The following is a 15,075-nucleotide window of genomic DNA, read 5'->3' as shown; positions in this document are numbered from 1 at the left end:
ATTCAACACACACATCGATTAAAAAAAATAATAATAATAACCAAGTCCAACCAGGTACGTGCTGCATGCAGCCACATCCCAGCAATCAGAGGGAGGCAGAAATCTCTCAGTGCTAAAAAAAAAAAAAAAAAAAAAAAGCTTTAAGAAAAGCAAAAGGAGAAGGAAAGTGATCCTTGGGGGCTGCTGCAGCATTCCTGCTCCCGCTGGAGCCGGACGCCACGCTCGGAGCACTGAGCTTTCATCATCGTCACTGCTTTGTGAACTGGATAGTTCCTCTTTTTTSTTTCTCCAGTCACCGTGTGATTAAAGCAGATGGATGGAGCAGAAGAAAAGCCTTGTGGAGCAGCCACCATCTCAGCTCAGCAGTTTTCGTGGCTGTAAAAGATGTTTGGGAAATAAATAAATATATGTATATATAAAATCCCGTTCTCTCACAGAGTCAAAGAAGGGTTAAGGTTGGAAAGGACCCCTAGAGATCATCTAGTCCAATCTCCCTGCTCAAGCAGGGACACCTAAAGCACATGGCACAGGGTCACCCTCTGAGCTTTGCCATCTAGCCAGTTCTCAATCCATCTCACTGGCCACTCATCTAACCCACGCTTCCTTAGCTTTCCTATGGGCATGTTATGGGAGACGGTATCAAAAGCCTTGCTGAAGTCAAGGTAGACAACATCCACTGCTCTCCCCCCATCCATCCATCCATCCATCCATCCATCCATCCATCCATCTCCTTTGCTGAGATTTAGTGTGTTTGATTGCAGCTTAACGAAGGGCAAGGGAGCAGGGGCTGGGTTTCTGGAGCAAAGGAGCGGGTGTCCATGGCCCCTGCCTCCACCCCAGGGTAGCCTCTGCGCCTCCCCTTCACCTCTGCTGCCTTTTCCCAGTTCTATCAGCTCTTATCATACTTAATTTTACTTCTTCTCTCACTAACTACCCTCCCTCTCTTATCTCCGCTTCAGAGTCAATTTTTTGCTCTCGCCCTTTCTCTCCCTTATCGGCTTTTTTTTTTTTTCTCCTCCTTTTAATTTAACTTGGTGCTGCCTGCACTCCCATCCTRCATATCCCTCCCTGCCAGGTGCTCCGAGCTCCCTGTGTCCCCGTTCTCCTCAGCTCCCTGCCTCCTTCCTCAGGGTCCTGGCCACAGCAAGGACACAGGGCAGATTTAGGGTGAATCTATCATGTCGTGGTTAAAGCCCATAAATTTTATTTGGCATTTTTCCCTCATTTTCCATAATCCTCAGGAAGCAAGGCAATCAGATTGTGACTGGAAGGTACAGACCATGCAGCTCATCCTGGGTTAACAGGTCCCAATCCACCTCCATTACTGGCAGCACTAAAGAAATAYTGCCCTGCAAAAGACATTTTTCCTCATTTTCCCTTAAAAACAAAACTGAGTCAAGGGGCAGGAAAGGAACACTGAGCTAGACTAAAATCTGGTACCCACCTCGTAGCTCCAGGCCAGGATACCTGGTCATAAGAGGCCAGAGCTTGTTCCCCTCCGGTGGTTTCCAAGCTGAGTTTCCCTGAGCAGGGAACTGGATCCAGCAGGGATAGTGTCCTGACTCTGTCCTGAGTTCCCAGAACTTGCCACTCGGAGATAGGTCAGGGCAGACGATGGAGCACAGCAGATTAYGTACGACACGTCAGCTATGGTGGAGGGCACTTACCTGCAGCAGCCCTCGCTGCAAGAATCCGTGCCAACGGGATGGGAAGGTGAGCGCCAGGGAGCTGGCTCCGGGACCTGCCGCTCTGCGGGTCCCTGGTGTCACTGCTAAGCTAGGAAAGAGGTGGGATGGTCAAACACTGCGTGTCCCRCAAGCCACAGGCCAGCAGTGCCTGGGACAAGCAGCCACCTGCGCTCTGTTTCCCAGGGTAGAAAGCAGGATCATGGAGGTAATTGGGCCCGTGCCRTGCTCGGATGATGCTTTCCAGGAAGGAGTCTTCGTGTCCCCTTCTCACCTGGCATCCCTGCTGCAACCACTGCTGGCCACCTCCTCCCTGTACCCCAGAGCTTCACCCRACATCCGATCGCGGCTCTTCCCTGCTCCATCATTCTCCATCTTCTGCCAGCTCCCTGCYCCTCCTTGCCTCTCCTGCTCACTCTTCCCAAGCCTATCAGCGTTCCCCAGGCCTGAGCGCTGCTAAACTAATTAGCTCACTACAAAGACTGAGGAATAATTAGGGCCTCTGCTGAAAGCACAAAACTAGGGCACCTCGCCTTAGACAAGCGCGAGGCAGCGTCTCTGCACACCACCGATGACCTGCTGCTGCTTGGAGCGGATGATTACACAACTTGCGAGCCCTCCGCTCTCACCACGGGCATGTTCAGCATCACTCTACCTGGCTCCAACCTCCCTGCACAAGCTTTCCCTCCTCAGCCCTCCTTCCAGAGCAGCTCTGTTGTGTTAAATCCCGCCGAGATGTCCAGGGGTTGCTCAGGAGCCTGCATCTCCCCCCAAGGGAACATCCTGCTTCCTCATGGTGATGGACAGGAGAGAGAGGAAGAGGAAGCTCTGAACAATGTCTCTGACCTTCGTCCTCTGCTCGGCTCTCCCCAGTGCTGCAAGCGATGTCTCCTCCAGCCACTGTCTGCACCTCGAGTGCTCCACACCGTTTTGTCACTTAGTGATATTTAACAACAACCTGACGCTCAATCCTTGCCTCTCACTCAGATAATGGAGACGGCAGAGCTGCGAGCACGACTAACATCCCCACCTGTTTGTGGTGAAGCAGCACTCGAGACCAGGACACAGGGTGCAGAAGTCCTTCAGAGGAGACCCCTAGCCCAGCTCCTGCTTCCTCTGAGCCTGGCCAGGGCTCAGGTGKGAGAAGGGCAAACAGCAACAAAGCCTTTGGACTCAGCAACAGCTCCTCCTTGGGCTCAAAGCCAAATCTGCCATCCTCTTGGGACCTACTATCTTCAGGTCATCCCTTCATTGCTTTTCCATCTCCTGTATGGAACCAGCACCAGCATCCTGTCCCCCAAGAGTCTGACCCCGGGTATGGCCACAGCAAGTCCTGGGGCAGGTGAGGAACCAGCACAGGGTGAGTRGACACAGTAATACTCCTTCCACATAGTCCCTCCCAGCTTCAGGCAAGCCAAGCCTGAAGAAGGGTGAAGAAGGGCAAGCSCTTCTCATCAGCCCTAGACACTAGACTAGAGCTCCAGGCTCACTCTGCCTCCTGGCTCAGGAGCAATGAATCCCATATACTTTGCTGAACAGGGCAAAAATTCCCCATGGGAGGCACCAAAACCAGCACTCAAAGGCAACAAGGATGCTCAAGTGCAGGGGAGGCAGGAGAAATGGTGTGAAGCTGCGCATGCGGCAGATGTCCTCCCATTGCCAGGACCTGCGGGATGCTCCATCCATCCATAGCGTCACTATGGGTAGCAGTTTCCACTGCATGTCTTTTCCTCCTACCTCTGATGCTCGCACTGCAGACTCAGTCCTGCCTCCTTGCTCTGCTCTCAGGAGTTTAGGTTTTGATTAGAGCACAGGTAAAGGCAACTTGGGCAGCAGAGCAGCAGCGCTATCGCTCTATCTGCACCACACTAATGGACTGAAGCTCGTTTCTCCTAGGTGTCCATGTAAATGGCCATTCCCAACATTGATTAGGCCTAGAATTGGGCCTTCCCCTTCTTCTTCTTCTATTTTTTTCCAGGACTCACAAGTGAGGATCATTCAAATAGATGAGAATTGAAGACAAAAAGTAAGAGCGAGAGGTTCAAAATCCTCCATTTAACCATCCTGCTCAAAGGTTTTGCAGATGGCAACGCATGCTGAGCCAGGCCAGGTGTCCGCTGGCAAGAGCAGGGGCTGCTCCCCTCTCCTGCAGGAACTGGTGCCCGATCCGCAGCAATCCGAGAGAGAACTGAACCACGTCCAGCCACCTCTCCTGGTTTCCACCCASGGCGACTACATCACACAAACACATTTCGATGTGTTTTGCTTTCAAGAGACGACTATTCCCATTTTATCACCATTTTCTCACAGAAAGAAAGCAAGCAGGCAGTGTCAGCAGGGCAAGCCAGGCTCGCAGCACCAGCAGCTGAGCTGTGCATGGGGCAGGGATGGAGATCTCTGCAGTGCAGCTCTCCCGTGCTTCACATTGCCTTTCCCATCCCGCTCGCCTGCCTGTTGCAGCCTGCTCTGAAGCCACCACTTGGGAAGAGAGATCCACATCTTTTTTAAGCCCTGCACTTCTCTTTCTTTGTGCCATTGAGTGGCACTTTTTCACATTTACTCTGTCTGCTGGTGGAATATAAGTCCTTTGTGGCAGGCAAAGCCGTTCTTGGGATAAAACCTCGGTGCGTCATCCTGCTCTTCCACAGGATCCTGAAATTTAGGCTGAGAACAAAGACAGGAGTGGACTACTTGCAAATACGTAAATCCCTCCTCAGTTTTACATAAAGTCCAAGAGAGCAGAATAGCCCCTGGGTATTGCTCCRGAGTGGCAGGAAATTGTTATCATGCAGAAAGAGGCAGGACGAGGTGGGAAACAGGTTGCAGCCTCTTCAGCGTCCTCCATTTCGAGCCCCCTTGGGAGGGTGCTCTTGAGACAAAACAGCCAAGCGTTGCCATGACCAAGGTACCTCCAGGTCCCTGCATCCTCAGCTATCAGCCTGTGTTGTCAGCATTCCGATGACAYTGAAAGCTGACAGTGTTTTCTAAGGAGTGAAATGGAATGATGAGGAGGAATCACAGAGCTGCTGAGGGTGGAAGGCAGCTCTAGAGATCGCCTGGCCCAACCTCTGCTCGAGCAGGATCACCTAGAAGRGGCTGCCAAGCACCCTGTCCATATGGCTTTCGAATATCTCCCAGGACAATCTGATCAATCAATCACCCTCACAGTGATAAAACGCTTTCTTACACAAGATGAAATGTCTTGTTTGAATCCTGCTACTGGTGCCTGAGTTTATCCCTCCCCAAGAGCACGTGAGAAGGGCCTCTTGAAATCAGTTTAGGCAAACTGAAAGACTGGGGTGGGCTTCCATCCATGTAAAACCTGGAGATTCCTTTTGGCATGGGGCCCTCACAGATGGAGACTCAAAGAAGCAAGCAGATATGTYTTTATCTTGCTGTGCCACTGTAGCTGCTCTTGTCTTTCAAACACAACACACCTCATCATTTTTAAGATCTCTGTCTCCATACTTGCTTTTTGATAAAACTAATCACTGGCTTAAATTACAGATAAATACCAGATATTAAGAGAGCAGTTTGAAAAGGAAGGAAGGGCTAGTTAGACTGCTCCTTTTCTCTACTTTKCAATAGCACACATCTTGGACTATTTAACTGTAGAACTTACGTAGCTTCATTTTGACAACTCTCCTTTCTTTAAAACATGGTTTCCACAAATGTTTCCCTTGATTTCTTTGTCCACTTTACTGCTGATAGCTGTACCGCTGCAGCAGTCACCGTGTCCCCAGCTGAGACTAAGAAGCTGGCRCACAAAGCGCTGTACGAGCACGTACACAGGAATAAACCTTGCGAGTCTGGACCCCAAAAGCCTACATGCATGGAAGTGCCTCCAAGGGCCATGCAAAGCGGCAAGAAGAGAGATGCTCACAGGGGCTCTGCAGTCAGGACGAGGACACAGGTCTGCCCACCACGTCCAGCCCATTTCTCCTGGGGCTCAGCTCAGCCTGGCCTACACGGCTGACCCGGCTCCGGAGGCTCTGGAACGCGCTCAGCGCTGGCTCTCCGCGCGSTGCGCTGGCTTCCTCTGCTCTGCGGGGAACAATGCCTTTGATCAACACAAGATTGCCGAGTTAATTGTAATGATATTCTAATAAAGCTGGGGAGATTAATTACGGCTCTTTATCAGAGCTGGCCCTCCGCCAAGGAGTTGCGAAATTGTTTTCCTCTGTTTCTTGTCATGTGGGTTTAGGAGAAGAAAGGAGGAAGTCGGGGGCCTTTTCTTCCTGCAACAACGAGGACGGCGGCCTGGTGCCCCGACTGCACTCGCCGCGTTGCAGCGGGGCTGGGGGCAGCAGGCGGGCGAGGCAAACGGAGAGCGATGGAGCAAAGCAATGGAATACGACGCAGCACAGTTACGAGCCTTGCCAACATGTGGCTAGAAACAGCAAGGAACGAKGTGACGGCGCAGGGACCACCAGCCCCACTCCACAGCAGCCCAGCCACGCTGTGCACCCGCAGGCTGGAGGAATCATAGAATGCTCAAGATTGGAAGGGACCTCAGAGGTCACCTAGTCCAACCRCCCTGCTCATGCAGGGTCATCTACAGCACGGGGCACAGGGCTGCATCCAAGTGGGTTTTGAAGATCTCCAAAGAAGGAGACTCCACAACCTCTCTGGGCAGCCTGTTCCAGGACTCTGTCACCCTACTGTCAAGAAACGTTTCCTTAAGTTCCTGTGGAACTTTTGGTGCTTCAGTTTGTGGCCGTTTCCTCTAGTCCTGTCGCTGGCCACCACTGAAAAGAGGCCGCCCCCTCCTCCTCACCGACTCCCTTGAGGTATCTATAGACACTGCTCAGGTCCCTCCTCAGCCTCCTCTTCTCCAGGCTGAACAGGCCCAGCTCTCTCAGCCTTTGCTCCTAGGGCAGATGTTCCAGGCCCCTGATCATCCTCGTAGYCCTGCGCTGGACTCTCTCCAGCAGCTCCACATCCCTCTTGTCCTGGGGAGCTCAGGACTGCACACAGTCTCCAGATGTGGCCTCACCAGGGCTGTGTATAGGGGGACAATCCCCTCCCTCGACCTGCTGGAGACGCTCTTCTTAATGCGCCCCAGGATCCCGTTGGCCTTCTTGGCCACCAGGGCACTGCTGCCTCATGGTCATCTTGTCATCCACCGTGACACCCAGGTCCCTCTCTGCGAGGCTGCTCTCCAGCAGGTCCACCCCTAATCTGTACTGGTGTCCAGGGTTATTCCTCCCCAAGTGCAGGACCCTGCACTTGCCCCTGTTGAACTTCATGAGGTTTCTCGCCGCCCAGTCMTCCAGYCTGTCCAGGTCCCTCTGGATGGAGAACATCTGATACTTCACAATGGACAGAGGCAGCTCTCATTCCAGGTAAACTTAATCCTCCCTCATACCGGTCCAGGCACAGGAAAGGCCGAGAGCAGCCGGAGCGCTGCTAAACGGCCTTGGGGACCGCGAGACTCGAGCCTGCCTATTTTGCTTGACAAATAGCTCTTCCTTCCAGGGAAGATATAGCAGYGCCCAGGCAGGTGAGAGACAGCCCGGCAGAGGAATGATCCCACCGCAAGGCAGCCGATCGATGAGAGCTGCCTGCTCTCCCTTATAGGGAAAAAGGGCCTGGCCAGGGACACGGGCTGCGGGAGAAACCACAGAGGAAAGCTGTGCTTKGTGAAGAGGGTTCTTGACAAAATTCAGAGAACAAGGATTCAAAAAACACCACTCACTTGCGAAGCTGGCGCAGAGCAGTACAGGGAAACCTCCTGCTGCCGGGACAGGGCTCGAGGAGGAGAAACGCCAYCATCTCAGCCACGGTCCTCACTGTCGCTCCACCAGGCAGCCAGGCGGTTCTGCAACGATCCGCAGAGCTCTCCGACATCCCACATGCTTGACTTGATGAGGAGGAAAACATGCTGATTGAAATGCTTTTCTCCTGAAACATGTCAGAGCCAATTACTCATTTTGGTGTTGTAAAGACTATCAAATTTGGCAAAATGTTGCTCCAGAGTAAAAGAACAGGAAGCAAGTTTCAAAAACATTTAAATACTCTTTTTTTTTTCTTGCTGCTTTTGGGCATGGAAATTCAGATTTTCCATTTCAGAACAATTTATTGTACCAAAACTATTATAAAAACATAAAGCAAAGAAACAGGAAAAAGAATAAGTAAAAACAATCGCGCAACAGATCAACCTTCGAAAGCAAAGCACTGCAAGACAGTATTCACTCCCATCCATCCAGGGAAGACTTGACCTTTCACATGGACTCTGGCCAACAGCAAAGCCATTTTAGGGAATTCCCGAATTCTTCGGGCAGGAAACGGGATCTCTGGCGCCTCGTGCTCGTGTCCCTCGCACGGGGCGGCTGCCATGGGCGCCGAGGTGGCACCCTGGGGTGCCGGCACCGTCGGCACRGCTGGGAGACGCCTGTAAACAAGCGGGGCCGGCGCTGGCGGCTGTTAATTTCACAGGCGGCTGCTCTGCTGACAGCTCTCACACGCCGCCGCCGCGTCTTGTCAGCTTTATACTCTCAGGCCAACGCCGCCTCGCCGGCTCCCATGTATATACATAAAAATAAATGGCTCAGAAACCCCAATAAAGTGACAGATAACATAATGGGAGCTGGCTTCAGAAAATAAGCTTGTTTATGGAACCTCTGGGCCTCCGAACGTGATTTATGCCACGCGGGCCAGCTCCCCGCACGGGTCGGGAGGAGAGCTGGTGCTCAGGATGCGAGCCCCGAGGCCGGTGGCATCGCTGTAGGGACACCGGCACAGGGCTCTCGGGCACCACAGAGCTTTCCGCTGAGGTTTGGTGGCTGTCCCACACGCCGGTATCACGCGGGACTCATCTGGATGCAGGACAGACTTGCCTGCTCGTGAATAGAGAAGCCCAAAGACTSTTGTCTCGTTAACGGGAGAGCTCCTCACGGCGCAAGCTGGTTCTCCTGGTGGCCCCTTTGCTCCCAGCTGCAGACAGTCCTTATTCAATCCCTCACTAGAAGAGCTTCCTTGCAAACACGGCTAATCCTTCATTTGATGTTTGCTCCCTCGGATATCCCTGTTCACAGCAAGCGCTGCAATTTGTGCTTATTCTTGCCAAGCCATGTTTATTCTTGAGCGGCTTTGATTGCTACAGCAGAAGCTGGGATGGCTCTTTCAGTCAAAGTGCCTGTTTCCAGGGGGCTAATGACAGCAGACTGTCAATCCGGAGATGCAAGGGGGAAAACCGCAGCCCCTTTTCTCCCCACAAACACTCAGCTCTGCCAGACCCCACATTTCACCCTCCTAAACCTCTGATGTGTGGCCAGAGGTCCCTTCGCTCCAGCCTGGCGCAGACATGCCAAGAGGACCCCTGCCCCAAGGCCCTTTCTGCAGGGGCCCTCAGGACAAGGGCTCACATCCACAGCACATAAATCCAGGATGGATTTCCTTCCCCACTCCAGGCATTTTGCTAATCGCTAGGACCACGGCCACCCGTGCGGTGGTGCCAGCTCCCTCCGGTGCTGCCCAGGTCCCCAGCAGAGGAGCCCTGTGCAGCCGGCCGGGCAAACAGCATTAGCAAAAATGAATAGAAATACTCCATGAGGCTAACGAGATGTGAGGGGAGCTCCGCAGACAAGCTGATTTCCAAATCGGACTGACTTGAAATAAAAATTAATGCTGATCAAATACGGCGGAAAAACCCGTCTGGGCAGACGAAGGCTCTGATGTGATTTTACCTCCCCCTCATGCTTGCAGTTCGGACAGGGGCTCCTCGGGCTTTGCCGTGCCCTGGCTGCGGTCCGTGCTGTCCCGGCAGACCAGCAGGTGTGAGGAAAGGGCAAGAAGGGCAGTCAGGCACGTGGGGCCGCGAGGCTGGCGGCAGAAAAGCCGTGCAGGGCCTCGGAGCCGACACGTAACTGCTGCTTGCTGCCCCGGAAAAGCAGGGAGCAGCACAAGCAGAGAGGCGGGCGATGAGGGCAGAGCTCCTCACAGCTGAGCTCTGCGTGGGGAGCAGTGGGTGAGGAACTGGGCACAGCGGCAGCGAGCGCCCCGCGGACAGGGCACCAGCCTCTGGATAGTGCCTAGGGTGATGGCAAAGCTGGGGAGCCTGGAATAAGCCGGAATCCATGCCGCTCATCCTCCCCGTGATGGGATCCCAAGGCTGGAGTGAGGTTTGCCCAGGATTCGTCCTTTCACAAAAACAGTGCCAGCTCGCACACACTGCCACCTCACACACAGCAGCCCAGAATTGGGGCTCCGCAAGAAGACAAAGCTTTTTGACGCAATTCAGGAGGTGAAAAACAAACAACAAACAGCAGCAGCAACAAAAACTCACCCACAACCTCATTCCAGACCCTCCAAGGGTATGGGAATTCAGAGCTTGGAACAACTTTCCAGGTGAGGCATTCCYGCCATGACCATCCTCTGTGCTAGCCCTGCGGCACTGGAATTTTCCACCTGTTTCCAAGAGGTGCCACGAGCTGCTTCCAGCTTGGAGCTCCAGACTGGGCTTTGGCAGGGCTGGCAGGAGGCTTGCAGCACAAGGCGAAGCCCAGGCAAGGCACAGACCTCGTAAAGGCAATTCCTGCTGCTGAGGGATTACGACCCGCAGCGCGAAGCCTGCAAAGGTCACCTGAGCGCGGGCGCCCAAGAAAGTTTATTGAATTTGACAGTGCATGAAATTAAGCGACCACATGAGCCTCTGCAGGGCCAGGCTGGACGACAGGCATGGAGACCAGCACGTGCCACCGGCTCTGCTCCGCAGCCGCTTAGCCCCATCGGRAACCACCAAACAAAAACACACTGCTGGTCTCTCAGCAAATTCTCTCAGGGATAATCCAGAAACACAGGTAATTTGAGCCCAGGTAAAGTGAGGAAGGTTGGGATCCACCTCCACAGAGCTGCACGGGCAGCAGGGCCAGCGGCTCAGGCTAAGAGAAGTGGTCATCAGAATGATCGATTCTCCTTTCAACTCTTTTCCTCCAAATGCAGGTTTCATATCAGCCCAGACACACATGGGTCACATTCAGGGAAGAACTTTAGGGGAAAAAAAAAAAAAAAAAAAGAAAATGAAAATTTCAGACCCAGTTTTTTCTTTTTTTTCTGAGGCATTTTGAAACAAAATGTTTTTCCTTTAGGAAAAGAGCCAACATGCACAAGCAAGAAGCAAAGTGAAATGACCCCAAACAAATGAAATGGATTTTCACGGTTTGTTTTTCTCCTTGGGGTGCACAAGGGGAAAGAGATCACTGTCAGGCACCCAGAGACATTTTTAACTATTCCTGCTCAGACACAACAAGAAATAAACTGAATTATTCACAAAGCTCTAATTGCAGCTCCTAGGAAGCTCTTCCCCAGCACCTCTTCCTTATAGCACCTTTTTTTTTTGGTATGGAAGGTGTAACAAGAGATGAGCGTGGGCAAATCTGCACCTGCACGTACAAACTTTGCAGGATGGAAGGCAGAACGGGAAATAATGAATCCCCTTGCACTCACTAAGCCCAAAAAAATAGACTGAAGTGGGAGCCCGATTTGCATCAGTTTGATTGAAGATGTAATTTGCTGCTGAATAAATGTGGTTGCATCCAAATCAAACCTTTAGTCCCTTAGACATTATAACTCTTTCCTCTCTTCCCTCAGGGTTTGCCAACCTTTAAGGCTGACCAAGGATGATGTATTACAAGGAGGAATGGTGTTAAATGAGAGAAGGGCAAGTTTAGAATAGATATAAGGAAAGACTTCCCGTAAAGAAGAGGGAGATGTTTAAGCAGCTCCAAGAAAAGGAGTTGAAGTCATAGGAGATGATCCCCAGCAAGCAAAGTCCAGCCAGCCCAGCTGAGCCCAGTCTTACACACAGCGGTGGCCCCAGAAGGACCTTCCAGGCTATCTAGCCAGGGCTGCTTGTCCAGTAGCCTCCTGCTCAGTTACTTACTTTCATTATAACTTCCCCTAGAACCTCTCACAGGTCCCCCATAGAAAAGGCAGCTCTACCAGTGCCTGCGTTTCATCATCCTTGCCCATTCCCATAGCACATGGGAAACACACATACCTTGGTAGGTGGGTATGGCTAGGATAGATCCCTGGTAGAAACATGGGCACAAACACAATACGTTTAAACCAAGGCAGTCTTTCAGAGCCTTCAGGAACTCAAGGCTTCAGTGCTGCTACTTCTCTCCTATTAAAGCCAGGAGATATGAAGACCTTTCCTCCTTTGTTTGTATCTCATTGGCTCCTCACAAGCACCACCAGGTTTTAATTACATAATTAGCACTGTGGTGCCTACCCCAGGCTATCACTGACGGCAAGAACCTGCTCTCCATCACAGAGCCACTACGTTTTGAGCTCTCTCACTTGTCTTTCCATCTCACAGTAGTGTATTTACAAGATCCCTCCAAGGTCTCTATTGATCGCCCAGGCAGCCTTGGTGACAAAGCAGCCTTCAGAGCTGTGAGGTCCTGCCAGCCTCTCTGGGAGCACAGGGGGGTCCATCAAGAAGAGATTTACCATGCCTCAAAGGAGGGCTGTAGCCCCTCTCCTTGCCAGCCCCATCCCAAGGCTTTGCTACCATCCYGTCTCTTACCCATTCATGTGAGAGCTTGGGTCCCACTGCCAAGCAGGAGACGGCTGGAGAGAGACACAGGCAGCGCCAGTAAAAGAGAAAGATGGAAAAACAGCCACAAAGATGAAGAATTGCATATTGTAGCTAGAGAGAAAATTGCTCCCACCTTTCTGAGCAGCTCTTGGTTGCCCTTTGAAGTGCTCGTGAACCCTCTGTCAGCCGCGCTAGGAACACGCCRCAGACAGGAGCATCTCCTGGGCACGACTCCTGTCCCCGCACACACCTCGCTGCTCCAAAAGCAGCTCTCCGACATAGAGCACCCCTGGCAAGAGCAAAGATGCCTCGTGGCCTCAATTTATGTGAGGGGAATCCATCATGAGGCCTGCAAACCTTTCATTCAGGACAATTTGTGGCAGGACTTGTAGTGGAGGTGTCAGGAAGGGAGCTGTCAGGCCAGGAGCAAAGGAGATTGGCAAGGAGGAGAGTGCTGCCCGTGCAAAAGGAATGAGAGTCGTCTAATAAACGATTATTGGATAGGCAAGGCTGTAAATAGCCCGTACTCCTGGTCCAGTGGGATGTGGCAGCGGGAGGGGAGCAGGGGGAGCCAGCCTGGTCCCTGGGTGCAGTTTATAACCTGAAGCCATCACTCAGAAACCAGGATCATGGTGCTGAGGTTGCCAAGGGAAAGGAGAGAGGGAGAGATTGATTATCCCATAAATCAATGGCTGGGCACTGATTACAAAATAAACCCCCGGGGCAAAGGTCAAGTGCCTTCTTATATCAGCCAGTCCCTGCGATTTATCTGCCATGAGGGCAACCAGTCCTCCTCGCCATCTGTTTTGAGCAGCTGTAGCCCTCCCTTCCCAGGTTCGGACACGGCTTCCACTCACGGACAATGCTGGGCACAGCCCTGATGGCAGCAACTCACGGGTCAGAGACAAGAACCAGCAGCAAGGAACTGGGGCGGTCCATGTGCAATCTTATAGGACCTACAGAGCCACATCTAYGCTCTTGGGGAGGGTCAGAGATGGGTGTTCAAGCCCTGCTGCAGATGCCAGTGGTATGTAAGGGTGGTCACTAGGCCCTCCAATATCATCAGGCTGCTTAAAAGTCGATCACACTGCCCCATGCTTGGGCATGGTCCAAGAAGGACGGTCTTCTCCACAAACACATCTGGATGGGCCTGGCTGGGATGTACCACAGAGGGGCTCCCACCACCACAGGTCTCCTCTGTGTGGGCTTGCCCTTCCTTGCTGGGCTCCAGGCAAGACCAATCTCCTCTCCCAGCCTTCCAGCAGGAGATGGGCACTTGCCTGAAAGCAGAGCTACACGCAGCAAAGCTTTCCATGCCAGCTCTGCAAGCTGAGCTCTCTACCCATACAGGGAGAGTGCAGGCTGTGTGTTACAGCACCCAACTGGAATCAAGCCTACAAAACCTTATTTTTTCCTCTTCTCTTTCTAACTTTAGATTTTAAACATAGGCAGCAACAAGAAAAATTCCTGGGAGTACTGTTCATCTGTTTCCATAATTTGCTTGTCACTGACCATGAAGAGATTTCAGTCCAGCTCCCATAACACAAAACCCCTAAAATGGGCATTTTGGAGTCCTTCATACCAACCAACGGATAAAAACATCAGAGCTGTAGAAAGATGTATTTGCACACATACTCGCAGGGTGGCAAGGAAATATCATGGGGAGAATGAGAAGCACCACGCGATGCCCATCGCATGACTGCAATATCTGCAGCCCCTTCCCAGTCCATGAACTGCTGGGCTGGCTGGGAAGGGGTGTCCATGTGTTTCGCCTGGGCTGGACCCATTTCCACTTAAAGATATGCCCATTGAGCATGTGATAGGTACCCCCTCCCCCTAGAAGACACTCACATGCCAAAATGGTTGCTGCACTTGGCACTTGCTCGGGAGTTTATTTTTCTTTCYAGAAGCACTCAGTGTTTCAACTCCTATTTAACCCATTCACCAACAGGGAACACAGGGCTCCAGGTCCCACCGCACCTTCCCACTGTGGCCAGTAACACACCTGTAGGCTCACCAGACACCTGCACAGGAGGGCACTAGCACCATCAGGAGATTTGGAGTCCTGCTTGGAACACTGTCAAAAGGACTATCCCTCAGGAGTCATCCCCACCCGGTCCAGGATGTGGGAAGGCAGTAAAACATGACTGCTGAAAAGGCAGGGACATGTTTGAGCTAATGAGCTGGGACATCCTCCCCTGGTGTAAGTTGATGCACCGACCCCAAGAACTTGAACGAGAAACCCTCTCTGCAGATATCACCTCCGCAGATACACCCAGCCTTGGTGATCCCTGCTCTAGTCCTAGACACCACCATCTCAGAAAGCTCAAACACGTTCAACCTCAGTTATTGCCAGGTCAAAGATCCAAAACGCTCTCATCCCCAAAAGGCAAAGCCACCACCAGCAGCTTCTCTGAAGCACAGCAGGAATGTCCCCAGTCCTTCAGCACAACTCGGCACCCAATATAGTCAGAGAAGCACAAGGACCTGCGGTTATTTCATGGGTCCCTGCTCCCTCAAGCAGGRCAGCAAACTCTATGGAAGAAGTCCTCACCACACAGAGATGAGCATTTCCACCAGGAGAAGGGTGGTTCTCAGGAGAAACTTCTCTCTTTGAATTGGGTGGGCTCCTCAGGGTACTGTGCTCACCCCCGAAGTTGGACATTGCCTCCTGCAGTCACYGCCTCGACCATGATGTGGGAAGGTGCGACAGGCAGCTGCCCCCTCCTGCACTTCCCCGAGGAATTTGATGGCTCCAATACGTAAYTCTGAGCATCAGCTGCCTCATTCCTGGAGACTTCTGCAAATCCCTTGAGTCAACATCATACTTTCAGGGCTTCGCACGCC

Source organism: Nothoprocta perdicaria, unplaced genomic scaffold (assembly GCF_003342845.1).
Source record: "Nothoprocta perdicaria isolate Ctin4 unplaced genomic scaffold, notPer1 scaffold_214, whole genome shotgun sequence".
Taxonomy (NCBI): Eukaryota; Metazoa; Chordata; class Aves; order Tinamiformes; family Tinamidae; genus Nothoprocta; species Nothoprocta perdicaria.
This window is presented reverse-complemented; position numbering follows the sequence as displayed.